Source organism: Suncus etruscus, chromosome 3 (genome assembly GCF_024139225.1).
Source record: "Suncus etruscus isolate mSunEtr1 chromosome 3, mSunEtr1.pri.cur, whole genome shotgun sequence".
Classification (NCBI taxonomy): domain Eukaryota; kingdom Metazoa; phylum Chordata; class Mammalia; order Eulipotyphla; family Soricidae; genus Suncus; species Suncus etruscus.
This window is the reverse complement of record NC_064850.1, coordinates 144,673,169-144,687,329: the sequence shown is the minus strand read 5'-3', so window position 1 is coordinate 144,687,329 and position 14,161 is coordinate 144,673,169. Positions and strand designations below refer to the sequence as shown.

General features: G+C 40.4%; 1 pseudogene; it reads left to right on the top strand.

Moving 5' to 3' along the window:
- The first annotated feature begins 11,125 nt into the window (after positions 1–11,125).
- On the top strand, positions 11,126–11,225 carry LOC126004589 (uncharacterized; annotated as a pseudogene).
- The last annotated feature ends 2,936 nt before the right edge of the window (positions 11,226–14,161 follow it).

The following is a 14,161-nucleotide window of genomic DNA, read 5'->3' as shown; positions in this document are numbered from 1 at the left end:
GATTGGGTATTATTTTTGTTGTTGTTGACTTTGGGTTTTATGTTCAAGTCTGAACATTATTTCCACCAAGTGGACATACGACTGTCTGGTCTTGGTACCATCAATTTTTTCCCTCCAATTATGGTGCTGTTCAAGGTGATTCCAGTAATGTGGCTCTATTGAAGATATAAGAAGGGGTATGGGAGGAGTCCATCTAGGTGCTGTAAGTTTCCCTTTGGAAGAAGAAAGGGGAAAGAAGAAAAAAGTAACAAAACAAAATGAAATGATACAAGACAAAAACAAAACAGAACAAAAAACCAATAAGTGGGGGGCCAGAGAGATAGCATGGAGGTAAGGTGTTTGCCTTGCATGCAGGACACTGGTTCTAATCCTAGCATCCCATATGGTCCCCTGATCCTGCCAGGAGTGATTTCTGAGCTTAGAGCCAGGAGTAACCCCTGAGCACTGCTGGGTGTGACCCAAAAACCAAAAACAACAACAACAACATAAGGGACTAACAAAAAAAAGTACAAAAAGAATTAAGAAAAAAAAGTAAATCAAAAACCAAAACTATCAGCTACAAAGAAACAAACCAAAAACAAACAAACAAGCAAAAACAAAAACAAGGGGCCAGAGAGATAGCATGGAGGTAAGACCTGTGCCTTGCATGCAAAAGATCGGTGGTTCCCAGCTTCCCATATAGTCCCCTGAGCCTGCCAGGAATGATTTCTGAACATAGAGCCAGGAGTAACCCCTGAGCACTGCTGGGTGTGACCCAAAGACCAAAAAAAAAAAAAAAAAAAACAAGAAAAGAGAAAAAGAAAGAAAAAAACAACCAGACCAGCACCTTCTTAATAAAGGGTTGTGTTCCCTTTTTTTTTTTTTTTTTTTTTTGCATAGGCACAGTAAACATTGGGGAAAGCATATTGGGGAAGCGTACTGCCATGGGAACAACTACAGGCTCCCTACTCACTCTTTTACACACTTCAAGGTCTTTTTATGGTGCTAGAAGACTTTCTGCTCAGGTGTGGGCAATGACATCTCACCTCTGTAGCTGAAGATCTTGCTATTTGCATAGGTCATAGGGCGAAGGCTAGGAGAGAGGTTTTTTAATTTATTTGTTTGCTGTTTGTTTTTACTGTTCTAGGATTTTTGTTTCATCACTGTTGTTGTAATCGGTCTTCTGTGGTTAGTGGACTTGGTTTTTGCTCAGATCCTAGGTCAGAGCCTAGGCTATAGTCTTTCAACATGGTTCCAGATGTTCTGCTCAGTTGCAGTTGTCACAGTCAGACCTCTGGGATTAGAGATCTTGGTTTTTGTATGAATATGAAGCTGAGGCCTAATCAAGGAATTTCCTTGTTGGTCCCTTGCTAGGTTCTGTCTAGTCATGTTTGTCAAGGTCAGTCTTCTGTAAATAGCAACTATTATGCTGAGTGAAATAAGTCAGAGGGAGAAAGAGGCACAAACAGAATAGTTTCACTCACCTATAGGTTTTAAGAAAAATAAAAGACATTATTGTAATAATGCCTACAGACAATTAAGATGAGGGCCAGAAGGACCATCTCACGATATGAAGCTCACCACAAAAAGTGTTGAGTGCAGTTAGAGAAATAACTACACTAACAACTACATGACAATATTAATGGGCAAGAGAAGTAGAATGCCTGTCTCAAATACAGGCAGGGGGTTGGGGAGGAAGAAAATGGAGGGCATTGGTGGTAGGAATGTTGCACTGGTGAATTGGGGTGTTCTTTTTATTACTGAAACCCAACTAGTATCTAGTTTGTATTCATGGTGCTTAAATATATTATTAAAAACAAAACAAAACAAATTTTATCTCTTCAACTATCTAGAATAGACTAGAAATACAGAATTGAGTATCACTGAGCGAGACTGTCAAATTGTCAAAATTGACAATGACATAAATAGAAATTGTAAACAAGCAATAATAAAAAAGATGGTAGAACTTGAATGATAGATAGTGAGTAAGGTGCTTGCTTTGCAAACAACTGACCTAGATTTTTGGGGGGTTATCTTTTGGGGGGGTTGGTTTTTTGGGTCACACCTGGCAGTGCTCAGGGGTTATTCCTGGTTCTATGCTCAGAAATTGCCCCCAGCAGACTCGGAGGACAATATGGGATGCCGGGATTCGAACCACTGTCCTTCTGCATGCAAGGCAAACGCCTTACCACTGTGCTATAGCTCCAGCCCCTGACCAGGGTTTTTGATCCCCAGTCTGTTGAGTCCTCCAGGAATGATCCTTCAGCACAGTGTAAACCCTGAGTATAGTAGGTATGCCCCCTCCAAACAAAATATTGATAGAAATAGAGTAAAAGGCTGATAGCTTTTCCCCCTATCTACAAATCCAAATCTGCTTTTACAATGAGGCACAAGATACAACATTTCCAGGCCCATCTAGCACTTCATTACCTTTCAAGAAACTAGCTAATATTTTAGAGAATTCATCTCCAATCAACTGATCCTGAGAGAGAGAAATGAAGGGGTGGATGGAAAGCATTTTTCCATCTAGCTGAGTCTTAGATAGACCACAGACAATGTTGTAATTACATTATGCTTGCTGTTTATTTTAGTAATTTATCAGGGTAAGGTACATAGAATAATTTGAAAACTAAACTCATTCAGGCACTTACAAAAACATTCAACCAGTTTATGTGTGGGAAAATAAAGTGTGAAATTGACACCACATTCAAATTGTAGCCATGTGTGACTTGGCTTTTTCATTTGGGGGCAAGAAAATGGTGAAGTCTTCAAGATTGTATTTCTCTTTGTCACTCTTACTCTGAAGGAGTAATGAGTTCCTGCTGGTGACACAGTAGCTTGGGAAGGCAAGCAGAAAGGTGGTTTGGTGTGCTTCCAAAGCTATGTGGGAACTTTCCCCACCAAACCTAGCTTCTTGGGAGGAATAGTTACTGAACCTTGCTGAGACAAGGATAAGGGTGTGCCACATACTAACATATAGAGTTTTTCCCTGAGAATCCTAAGCATTTTCCAAATACTCATTAAGGTGAGCACCTTTACTATAAACCTCAAGGCAAAAATTATTCATTAATAGATATAGGACCCTGTGAGGTGGCGCTAGAGGTAAGGTGTCTGCCTTGCAAGTGCTAGTCAAGGAAGGACCACGGTTCAATCCCCAGCGTCCCATATGGTCCCCCCCAAGCCAGGGGCGATTTCTGAGCACTTAGCCAGGAGTAAACCCTGAGCATCAAATGGGTGTGGCCCCAAAACCAAAAAAAAAATAGATACATCAAAAATTTATACACTCAATTGTATAGAGATTTCTACTAAATTCCAAATCCTGCAACAGGTGCTGGGATTTTTCGAGTTCTAGAAATCAGAAGTCAAGATAAAGATGCTATGTCTTTCCTCCACTAACTATTCTAGACAGTGTTCTAGACACTCTTGACCAGTAATCTTACCTGATGGGCCAACCCAGAACTTCAGCACTAGTTCTTAGCTGCCTTCACCTCACTGCCAATTTGTTATCTTGATGTAACATGAAAGCACTTATGGATGTCCCAGTGAGCCCTCTGGATTCCAATCAATTACATGTGTGTCCATTATCAAAACAAAATGAACTCCTCACAGGGATTAGGACTAATATTGCCCACCACTTTTATTTCCTTTGTCTATTCTTCCACTGACAAGAAGAATCTAAAAGGTACTGATGTGGGGGAGGGCAGAAGAATCAGCCTTACTCCTCTTCCCCAGATTACTTTGTCATTGACATCCATTCTGGTTCCATTTGAATCATAATTAAGCAGTTAAGAGATTTACCCATGGGGCCAAGCGCTAGCCAAGGAAGCACAGCGGTTCGATCCCCCGGGATCCCCTAAGCCAGGGGCAATTTGTTTTTTTTGTTTGTTTGTTTGTTTGTTTGTTTTTGGGCCACACCCGGCGGTGCTCAGGGGTTACTCCTGGCTGTCTGCTCAGAAATAGCTCCTGGCAGGCACAGGGGACCATATGGGACACCGGGATTCGAACCAACCACCTTTGGTCCTGGATTGGCTGCTTGCAAGGCAAACGCCGCTGTGCTATCTCTCCGGGCCCGCAGGGGCAATTTCTGAGCGCTTAGCCAGGAGTAACCCCTGAGCATCAAACAGGTGTCGCCCAAAAAACCAAAAAAATTTACCCTTGCCTCAGAGTTCATGTCAGTCTATCACTCAGAGTGCTTCTTCCTCATGACAGGGAGGGAGTCATCAAATATGTTACTAGCATCTCTGTCCAGTGGGAGAATTATTCTCACTGTTCCTGTTAAGGCTACCCTAAGTGGTAAGAGGCCACTTCCAAAAGCACCAACATTTTGTGATCATTCTCTTCCCATATTGGTTAACATTCTTATTCACAAGTTCAGAGAAGATGTGATATAAAAGGAGCTCTCTAAAAATTAAGTCTGTACTTTTTCTCAGTGACAGTAGAGCTGGGCTACCATATGTATAGGCTCTCCTTTAAGTCCCTAGCCTAGAAGGTGGCCCCGCTACACACAGAGAAAATTGCATGACAGACAATTCTCTGCCTGCTTTGTGGTTAGGAGGACCACGCTTTAAGATGTGCTTGTTATTACCATTTTAATGTTATTATGATAGAAAAGTGAAAAACCACAATTTGGTTTGGATCAATCCTTGCTCTCAACTTGTCTTTCAGCCAGCTGAGAGAGATTGACATTCTAGGAGAGTAGAAGTGAAGAAATCCACAAGAGATTTGCCTTGTGTTGATTTTTCCAGGGATTTAGCAGTTGCTGGATGCTTCAAAGTATTGAGTGACTAATTTCCCTTCCTTTCTTCTAAAATCTCACATGATAAGCATATATTTAATGAAAACCTGCCAAAAGTGTATTTTTTTCAGAATTAGAATATTATTTTAAAATATAAAATGAAGGGCCCAGGAGAGATAGCACAGTGGCATTTGCCTTGCAAGCAGCCAATCCAGGACCAAAGGTGGTTGGTTCGAATCTCGGTGTCCCATATGGTCCCCCGTGCCTGCCAGGAGCTATTACTGAGCAGACAGCCAGGAGTAACCCTTGAGCACCACCGGGTGTGGCCCAAAAACCAAAAAAAAAAAAAAAAAAAAAAAAAAAACAAAACAAAACAAAAACCAAAAAAAAACATAAAATGAGGGGCTGAAAAGATAGCATGGAGATAAAGTGTTTGCCTTGCATGCAGAAGGATGATGGTTAGAATCCTGGAATCCCATATGGTCCCTTAAGCCAGGAGCAATTTCTGAGCATAGATCCAGGAGTAACCTCTGAGCATCACTGGATGTGGCCCAAAAAACCAATCAATTAATAAATATATAAACTGCTAACAATATAAAATGTAAAATGATAGCAAACATCAGGCACTTAAATCTACTTCAGCAAATATTACCTTCTTTGGGTTGAGAGTTCGGGTACTTAGAACTTCCAAGTTTCATAAGTGTTTATTTTTCCCCTCTTATTTATTCTTGTTTATTGGATAGGAATAGTCAGTCTGATTCATTTGGAAACTCCAGGATAACCTGTGCCTATGATCTCTTTTTAGTCACATTATTATGCCTTTTGATGCAAAGGTTGCAGATTGGTAGTATCCAGAAAAGAGAAAACTGAATATCTGTAGGGATATCTTTAGGGAGAGAAAACATTAGAGAGAGGTTTTTGAAATAGGCCAGACCTCCCTGAACCAAAGAGACCCTTGGAACCAATGTTCACTTGAAACAGCTTAGGATAGACCTATCTAAAAAGCACACATGAATTCTGGGGTTGAAAGAGACAGTACAGCAATTAGGTGCATAGCTGTCATGCACCCAACTCTGGTACCAGCTCTACATAGTTCCCTGAGCATCACAATGTCAGGCCCTTGATTTGAATGGCCAACACAGTTGGCCAAATCACTGGTGCTAAGGTCTCCTAAGTATTTCTTGGGAGGCTCCAACATATAAGTCAAAATTTAGGTTGGAAGAGAGTGATAAAACTATAGGGAATCACTACCTATTTTTTCTTCTTAATGGAACAGTAGGTCTGTCATTCTAGAAAACTATTAAAGTATCTAAAGGCCAGAGAGAATAGAAGCTGGTACTCTCTTAGTACTCTCTTACTTAGTGTACTCAGCCAAACTGGACTTGTTCCCACTATGGTATTCCCATGCCCCTTCAGGAGTGATCTTTAAGAATAAAGCAGGGACTAAGATTTGAGCACTGCTGGGTGTGGCTCTAAACAAAATAAAAAGATATTTTGTCATAAGACATAGGTGGTATCCACAGGGACACACCGGTTTAGATGCCAATGTGTGGCTGAAGTCACTTAATGCTTAGAAATAAATGAACTAACAGAATGGTCAAGTAGCAAAAAAAAGCTTACTCTGACAATGACTTAATAGCCTCATTGGAGATACAATAATCTTCACAAATTTGATTATCAATGTATTTTTTCTCCCTTCTTCTTTTTTTTAAATAATTTTTATTTTGACCACAGTGGATTACAAATCTTTCACAGTAATATTTTAGGTACATAGTGACATTGAATCAGGGGCATTCCCACCGTCAATGTTGTCCTCCCTCCACCCCTGTTCCCAGCATGCATCTCATATCCCCCTCTTTTGCTCCCCAGGCTGCTAGTATAAGTGGCCCCTCTGTATCTAGCTTGTTGTAGATTGGGTATCTATTCTATTGTCATTGGCTTTGAATTTGGTGTTTAAGTCTGATAATTTTTAATTTCTACTCAATGTTCATACAATTGTTTGATCTTGGTACCCTCCATTATTTCCCCTTCAATTTGTGAGGCAGAACAAGATAGTTCAAGTTATGTGGTTCTGCTAGAAGAGAAAAAAGGGGGAGGGCAAAAATCAAACAAGCAAAAAAACAGGAGGAGTCCTTCTAGAGGCTATAAATATCAATTTAAGTGAAAAAGAAAGAAAAATATAACAACAACACAAAAAAAATCAAACAAAAAAATCTATGGGCCCAGAGAGATAGCACAGTGGCATTTGCCTTGCAAGCAGCCAATCCAGGACCAAAGGTGGTTGGTTCGAATCCCGGTGTCCCATATGGTCCCCCGTGCCTGCCAGGAGCTATTTCTGAGCAGACAGCCAGAAGTAACCCCTGAGCACCGCCAGGTGTGGCCCAAAAACCAAAAAAAAAAAAAAAAAAAAAAATCCAAAAAGCACCACAGCAATAAGCACTACAGCAATAAAGACAACAATCAAACAATAACCATGGTCCCAAGATAAAAACAAAACAAAGCACAAAAAAGAGCAAGAGCAACAATAACAAAAAATTAATTTGTGCTTCTTTTTTTTTTTTACATGGGCACAGTAAATATTGGGAGATTAGAAAGGGAATTCCCTTGGCCTAAGAGATACAGGGTTTCTCCGCCCTTGAGTATACTGTCATGGGAATAACTACAGGCTCCATACATGCTCTTATTCTCTCCCCTAGGTCCTTTTGTGATGTCTGGGAACTTTCCACTCAGTTGTGGATGATAAAAGCAGGCCTCTGAACTAGAGATCTTGGTATTTGCACAGGTCATAGGATGGAGCCTAGGAGTCTTTATGGTTCTAGAAGTTCTGTTCCATCACTGTTGTTTTAATCATTTTAGTTGATGGACTTGGTTTTTGCACTGATCCTAGGATGAAGTCTAGGATAGAGTCTTTTGTTATGTTTCCAGAAATTCTGCTCAGTTGCATTTGTCTCAGTCAGACCTCTGGAATTAGAGATTTATTTTTTTTTTGGTTTTTGGGTCACACCTGGAAGTGCTCAGGGGTTACTCCTGGCTCTACACTCAGAAATCACCCTTGGCAGGCAAGGGGGACCATATGGGATGCTGGGATTCAAACCACCGTCCTTCTGCACGGAAGGCAAATGCCTTACCTCCATGCTATCTCGCCAGCCCCTGGAATTAGAGATCTTGATTGTTGTACAGGTCGTAGGCCAAAGCCTAGACTAGAGCCTTTTTTATTGGCCCCGGGATAGATTCTACCCAGTTATGGTTGTTGTAGTCAGTCTTCTAGAGTGGGTAGAGCATTTGCCTTGCCTGCAACTGCACCAATTTTGACCCCAAGTATCACAAATGGTCTCCCAAGCACTGCCGGAAGTAATAATTCATTAATGCAGAACCAGAAGTAATCCCTGAGCATCACTGGGTGTGACCCAAAAACAAAAACAGAAAAATAAGGGGAAAGTAGCAGGAGCCAAAGATAAACAGGTTGGGTGGTTGCCTTACAATGAAGTCAACCTAGATTCAATCTCTGGCACCCTATATGGTCCCATGAGTCCACTAAGAGCAATACTAAGGACTACGGGGCGTGGCACCATCCCCCCTCCCCCAAATAAAAGGAGAGAAAAGGAACCGGAGAAATAGTGTATGAACTAAGACATTTACATTGTATGTGGCTGAGCCCATTTGGATCACGAGCACTGCTAGGAGATATCCCTGAGCACCACCAGGTGTGGCCCAGCCCCCCTACCCCCCACTCAAGAAATAAAATACTGCTTCTTGTATTTGACCCATCTGTTATTCAAACTCTTCAGTTTAGACAAGATCCGCCATTGCTCCCTATGTCCAAGTCCCTTTTGATCTTTACATTCTTGAAGTTCATGTCAAGTCTACTGAAGTACAGCTGTTTATTTGATTAGTTAGCCCAGGAAATGTCTTTTTTGTTGTTGTTGTTGTTCTCTTGGAACTTTAAGTTGCTAACTTGGGAGGTCTGTCTTGAAACTTTAATCTCAGCTTCAAACTATTCTCTGCTAGTAACTATCCCAAGACCAAAATAGAAGTACTAAATTTCCTCCTTTTGGAAGAATCACTTCCTTGCTGGATTCAAGCTAAAAACAGTTTTCCACACTGAAAAGAGCAATGTTTCTTCCAATGTCATATCAACAATTACCCCCCCCAGATAATCTGCCATACTCTGCCATACATGTTCTAAGAAAAACTACAAAGAACAATGACTTGATTAAGAGCAAGGCCAAGAACACATCAACAGGATCAGTTAGGATCAATTCACAGTAGGTGAAGAGTAAACTAAATCTCAAATAAATATTTTATAAGATAGAACAGAACAGAGGCAGGAGAAATAGAAGGTGGGTAAGACATTTGCCTTGCACAATGCTGACCCTATTTTGATCCACAGCACTACTAGGAGTGATCCCTGAGCACTGTCAGCAAAGCCTAAAAAATAAAACAAAACAGGACATAAAAGCATTCCAGTAAAAAGTAAAATGTAGGCAAAAGTTATTAGACACAAAAGGAAGATAGTGTATGGAGAAAAACAATAAGAAAAAAATGGTACATAGTTATGACTTTGGAGTCATACTCAAGTTGTGAAAAAAAAGTGTTGAATTTGGGGCCGGGTAGGTGGCGCTGGAGGTAAGGTGACTGCCTTGCAAGCGCTAGCCAAGGAAGGACCGCGGTTCGATCCCCCGGCGTCCCATATGGTCCCCCCAAGCCAGGGGCGATTTCTGAGCGCATAGCCAGGAGTAACCCCTGAGCGTCAAACGGGTGTGGCCCAAAAACCAAAAAAAAAAAAAAAAAAAAAAAAGTTGAATTTATTTTAATTTTTTGATTTCCTGATTTGCAAACAATATATCAAGAAGAAAAATGAGAACACAGAAATATAAAAGACAATGACAGTATATGGTGCCAATTTAGCATTTAGTGATTATTAATAGGAGTAAATTATAAATAAAACCATGATGGTCCTAGGCAAGGTCAGATAATGTTTTAAATGTGGAGCTAATTTAAGTAACACTTGAAAGCTATTTAAAGCCTCTGAAAGATTTTCAGTTGGGAATGGACTGATTGATGAAGTTTCTGTTTTTCAGACAGATGAAGTATAAAGCAGTGGAGGTGGATGAAGTACTTGGGGGAAATATATGAATAAAAATTCTATCTAGGGGCCGGAGATATAGCACGGAGGTAAGCCGTTTGCCTCTCATGCAGAAGGTCAGTGGTTCGAATCCCAGCGTCCCATATGGTCCCCTGAGCCTGCCAGGAGCGATTTCTGAGCATAGAGCCAGGAGTAACCCCTGAGCACTGCCGGGTGTGACCCAAAAAACAAAACAAAACAAAAAATTTCTATCTACAGTTCCAGTCTCTATCCTAACCTCAAACTAGTAAACTTCTGTGCTTTCAATTTACAGAGGGAGAAGAAATAGAAGTCTAACCTGACTAAATGGCAGAGGTCTCCCTGCTGTAAGGGAAAAATGCCTTTTCCTGTTAAGGTGTATTAATTTCTCATAAAGTGATCATAATGTAAGTAATTCCCTCTGATAACGGTGCCATTTTTTTTGTTTTTTTTTTTTGTTTGTTAGTTTGTTTCTTTGGGCCACACGCGGTGACGCCCAGGGATTACTCCTGGCTCTGCACTCTGAAAGCGCTCCAACTCAGGAGTCCCTATGGGAACCGAGGTCCATCCTGGGTCAGCTGCGTGCAAGGCAAACACCCTACTGTGCTATCGCTCCAGCCCTGGTGCCAATTTTCAAACTGACAAAAATGTCATTAGAAGAAAGTAAAATACTGAAACTGCTGAGTAGCTCAAAATTAATGAAAAATCAGCACATTGTTATTCTGTTTTGTTTTTTAGGGTCACACCCCATATGTGAGAGGTAACTCCTGGCTCTGTTTTCTGGAATTATTCTTGGCAATATTGGACCATTATGGGATGCCAGGGATCAATCATGCAAGGCAAGTACCCTTCCTTGCTGTACTATCTCTCCAGCCTCCCCACTCCCTGACAAATTAAGCATTCTAACTCTTACTTAGAATATATACAGTATAGCAATATACTTCTTAAAGAGCATTTAAGAGTAAGATTAGTTCACTTCAGTTTAGAATTCATCTAAATACAAAAAGGTCACTTTTTTTTTTTTTTTTTAAAGATCTCTTTTTTTTGTTATGGGTTTTTCCTCCCTATTACACTGCCTGGAAATATTTTCAGGAAAATACTGGCCCCTTGTGGTAAGAATTTGTTACATCAAAGTAGTATTACTCTCAGGAAACTTGGATTTAATTTGTTATGGACATAAAGCAACAGAGAAGGTTAATTGATTCTGTTTTGTGGCGGTGTGGTGCTGCCGTCAGGAAATCACATGGACAATGCTAGGTAAGTGATCATATTTTAAGAGTAAAAATTGTCAACCATAGTTGAAAATAGTTCGGCAGCACATATACTAAAATTGGAACGATACAGAGAAGATTAGCATGGCCCCTGCGCAAGGATGACACGCAAATTCGTGAAGCGTTCCATATTTAAAAAAATTTTTTTCAACCATTGAAAAATATACAAAAAACCTTCAAAAACACACAAAAAGGTTTTTACATTCCTGTTGAAAATGATAAACCCATATATACATATGTAAGAAATCCTCTAGTGTTTATACTTTGAGTAACATTGTTGGGTTAGAAAGTATGACATCATCAGCCTTGATGAAATGCTAAATTCATCTCTAAGATGATTTTAACAGAGCAGATTTCCACCAAGGATTTGAGTCTCACCTGAAACAGATGCAAAAACATCTTAATATTGCTTAAACAGTCCCTTCTGTGAGACTAAGCATATTTTTGCATTTTTACTTCTGTATGGATTTTCCATTTGTCTTTTGCCATTTTTAATTGTCAGTTGCCTTTTGTTGTTTTTGTTTTGTTTTATTTTTTTGGTTTTTGTTTGTTTTTTGCTTATTGGGCCACACCCAGTGATGATCAGGGGTTACTCCTGGCTATGCGCTCAGAAATCGCTCCTAGCTTGGAGGACCATATGGGACGCCCAGGGATAGAACCGCTATTAGTCCTAGGTGCAAGGCAAACACCCTACTGCTTGTGCCACTGCTCCGACCCTGCCATTTTTATTTTCATATACTTTTTTGTTTGTAGCCACATCTGCTGGTCTTCAGAGTTTACTCCTGGCTCTGAACTCAGAAATCAATCACTCCAGGGAGTGCTGAAGGATGATAAATGGTGTCAGGTCAAACACCAATTGGCCTCATGCAAAACAATTATCTTAGCCACTATACTATCACTCCAGCTCAGTTATGTGACATCTTAAAACGCTAGTTATATTTAATACATTTGATAATGACCACTGATTATTAATTGCAAATCATTTTTTATTAAGGAAACATCATTTTGTTATTACACAGGATAATTTGTCTTTACTTTTGTTAAAACGCTAGTTATATTTAATACATTTGATAATGGCCACTGATTATTAATTGCAAATCATTTTTTATTAAGGAAACATCATTTTGTTATTACACAGGATAATTTGTCTTTACTTTTGTTTTGGGACCACATTGGCACACTACTCTAGGCTCTTTGCTGATAGTTGTTCCTTGTGGAGGTCGTGGATCATACAATACTGGGTTTTAAATAAAGCACAAGGAACCATGAGATGCAATGGGATTTGAACCCCAGTTGGCCACATGCAAGTATGTGCATTCATTCTTGTACTATTTCTCTTGTCCAAAGTTGTCAAACCAAAATTATCAAGCTGTTTATGATTTTTTTATTCTTCAAAAATGTCTCCCTATTCCAAGACATCTAAGGCATTTTAAATAATTCAGCATTTCATACTGTCCACCTGGAATATTTGAAAATGTTTTATCATTACGAAAACATGGTTACAGCTTTTGCTATACTTCTATTACCATCCTTCAGCCTATATATATTATAAAGAACCCCATTGTCCTTCTGATACCCACCTCCTACTCCTCTAACAACTCTGTATCTTGTGTCCCCCATGCTCCAAATACTGGAACCAATCATTCTACTTTTACAGGTTTGACTTTTCAGATTTCATATTTATGTTAGATAATGTAGAAGTTGTCTTGTGTCTTGTCCATTATTGTGAACTGGTCTCCCAATTCCTCATTATCACAAGTGGTAGAATTTTCTTTTTTGTTGATATTAATTACTCCATTTAAACATTGTGATACAAGATTGTCCATAATACAATTAGTTTTTTTTTTTTTTTTTTTTTTTTGGTTTTTGGGTCACACCCGGTGGTGCTCAGGCGTTACTCCTGGCTGTCTGCTCAGAAATAGCTCCTGGAAGGCACGGGGGACCATATGGGACACCGGGATTTGAACCAACCACCTTTGGTCCTGGATCGGCTGCTTGCAAGGCAAACGCCGCTGTGCTATCTCTCCAGGCCCATACAATTAGTTTTTATCAGATACAAAGTTATTCATGATTGAGTTTCAGTCATGCAATATGCAGCACCCTTCACCAGTGCACATTTTCCACAACCAATGTCGCCAGTTTCCCTACCGTCCTCCCCCATCTGCCTACTGCCTATGAGGCAGACAGTTTGACAGTTTTCTTCTCTCTCTCTCTCTCTGTCTCTCTCCCCCCCCTACTCTGTTTCTTCCTGTCTTTCTGTATCTTTCACTTCCTCCCCCCTTTTAAACAATGTGGCTTAATGGAATATTATGCAGCCAGCAGGAGATGAGGTTATGAAATTTTCCTATACATGGATGGACATAGAATTTGTTATGCTGAATGAACTAAGCCAGAGGGAGAGAGACACACATTAGAATAATCTCACTGATCTATGGGTTTTAAGAAAAATAAAAGACATTAGTGTTATAATGCCCAGAGATGAGGGCCAGAAGGACCGGCTCACGATATGAAACTCACCACAAAGAATGGTGAGTGCAGTTAGAAAAATAACTATGGGGGGCCAGAGAGATAGCATGGAGGTAAGGCGTTTGCCTTTCATGCAGAAGGTCATTGGTTCAAATCCCAGTGTTCCATATGGTCCCCCGTGCCTGCCAGGGGCTATTTCTGAGCACCGCGGGGTGTGGCCTAAAAACCAAAAAAAGAAAAAGAAAAATAACTATGGGGCTGGAGAGATAGCATGGAGGTAAGGCGTTTGCCTTGCATACAGAAGGACGGTGGTTCAAGTCCCGGCATCCCATATGGTCCCCCAGCCTGCCAGGAGCAATTCTGAGCAGAGAGCCAGGAGTAACCCCTGAGCGCTGCCGGGTGTGGCCCAAAAACCAAAAAGAAAAAAAAAAAGTAACTACTCTAATAACTACCATGACAATGTTAATGAGTGAGAGTAGCAGAATGCCTTCTCGAATACAGGCAGGGGGTGAGGGAGGAGGGAGATCGGGGGCATTGGTGATGGGCATTGGTGAAGGGGAGATGTTCTTTGTATGATTGAAACCCAACTACAATCATGTTTGTAAT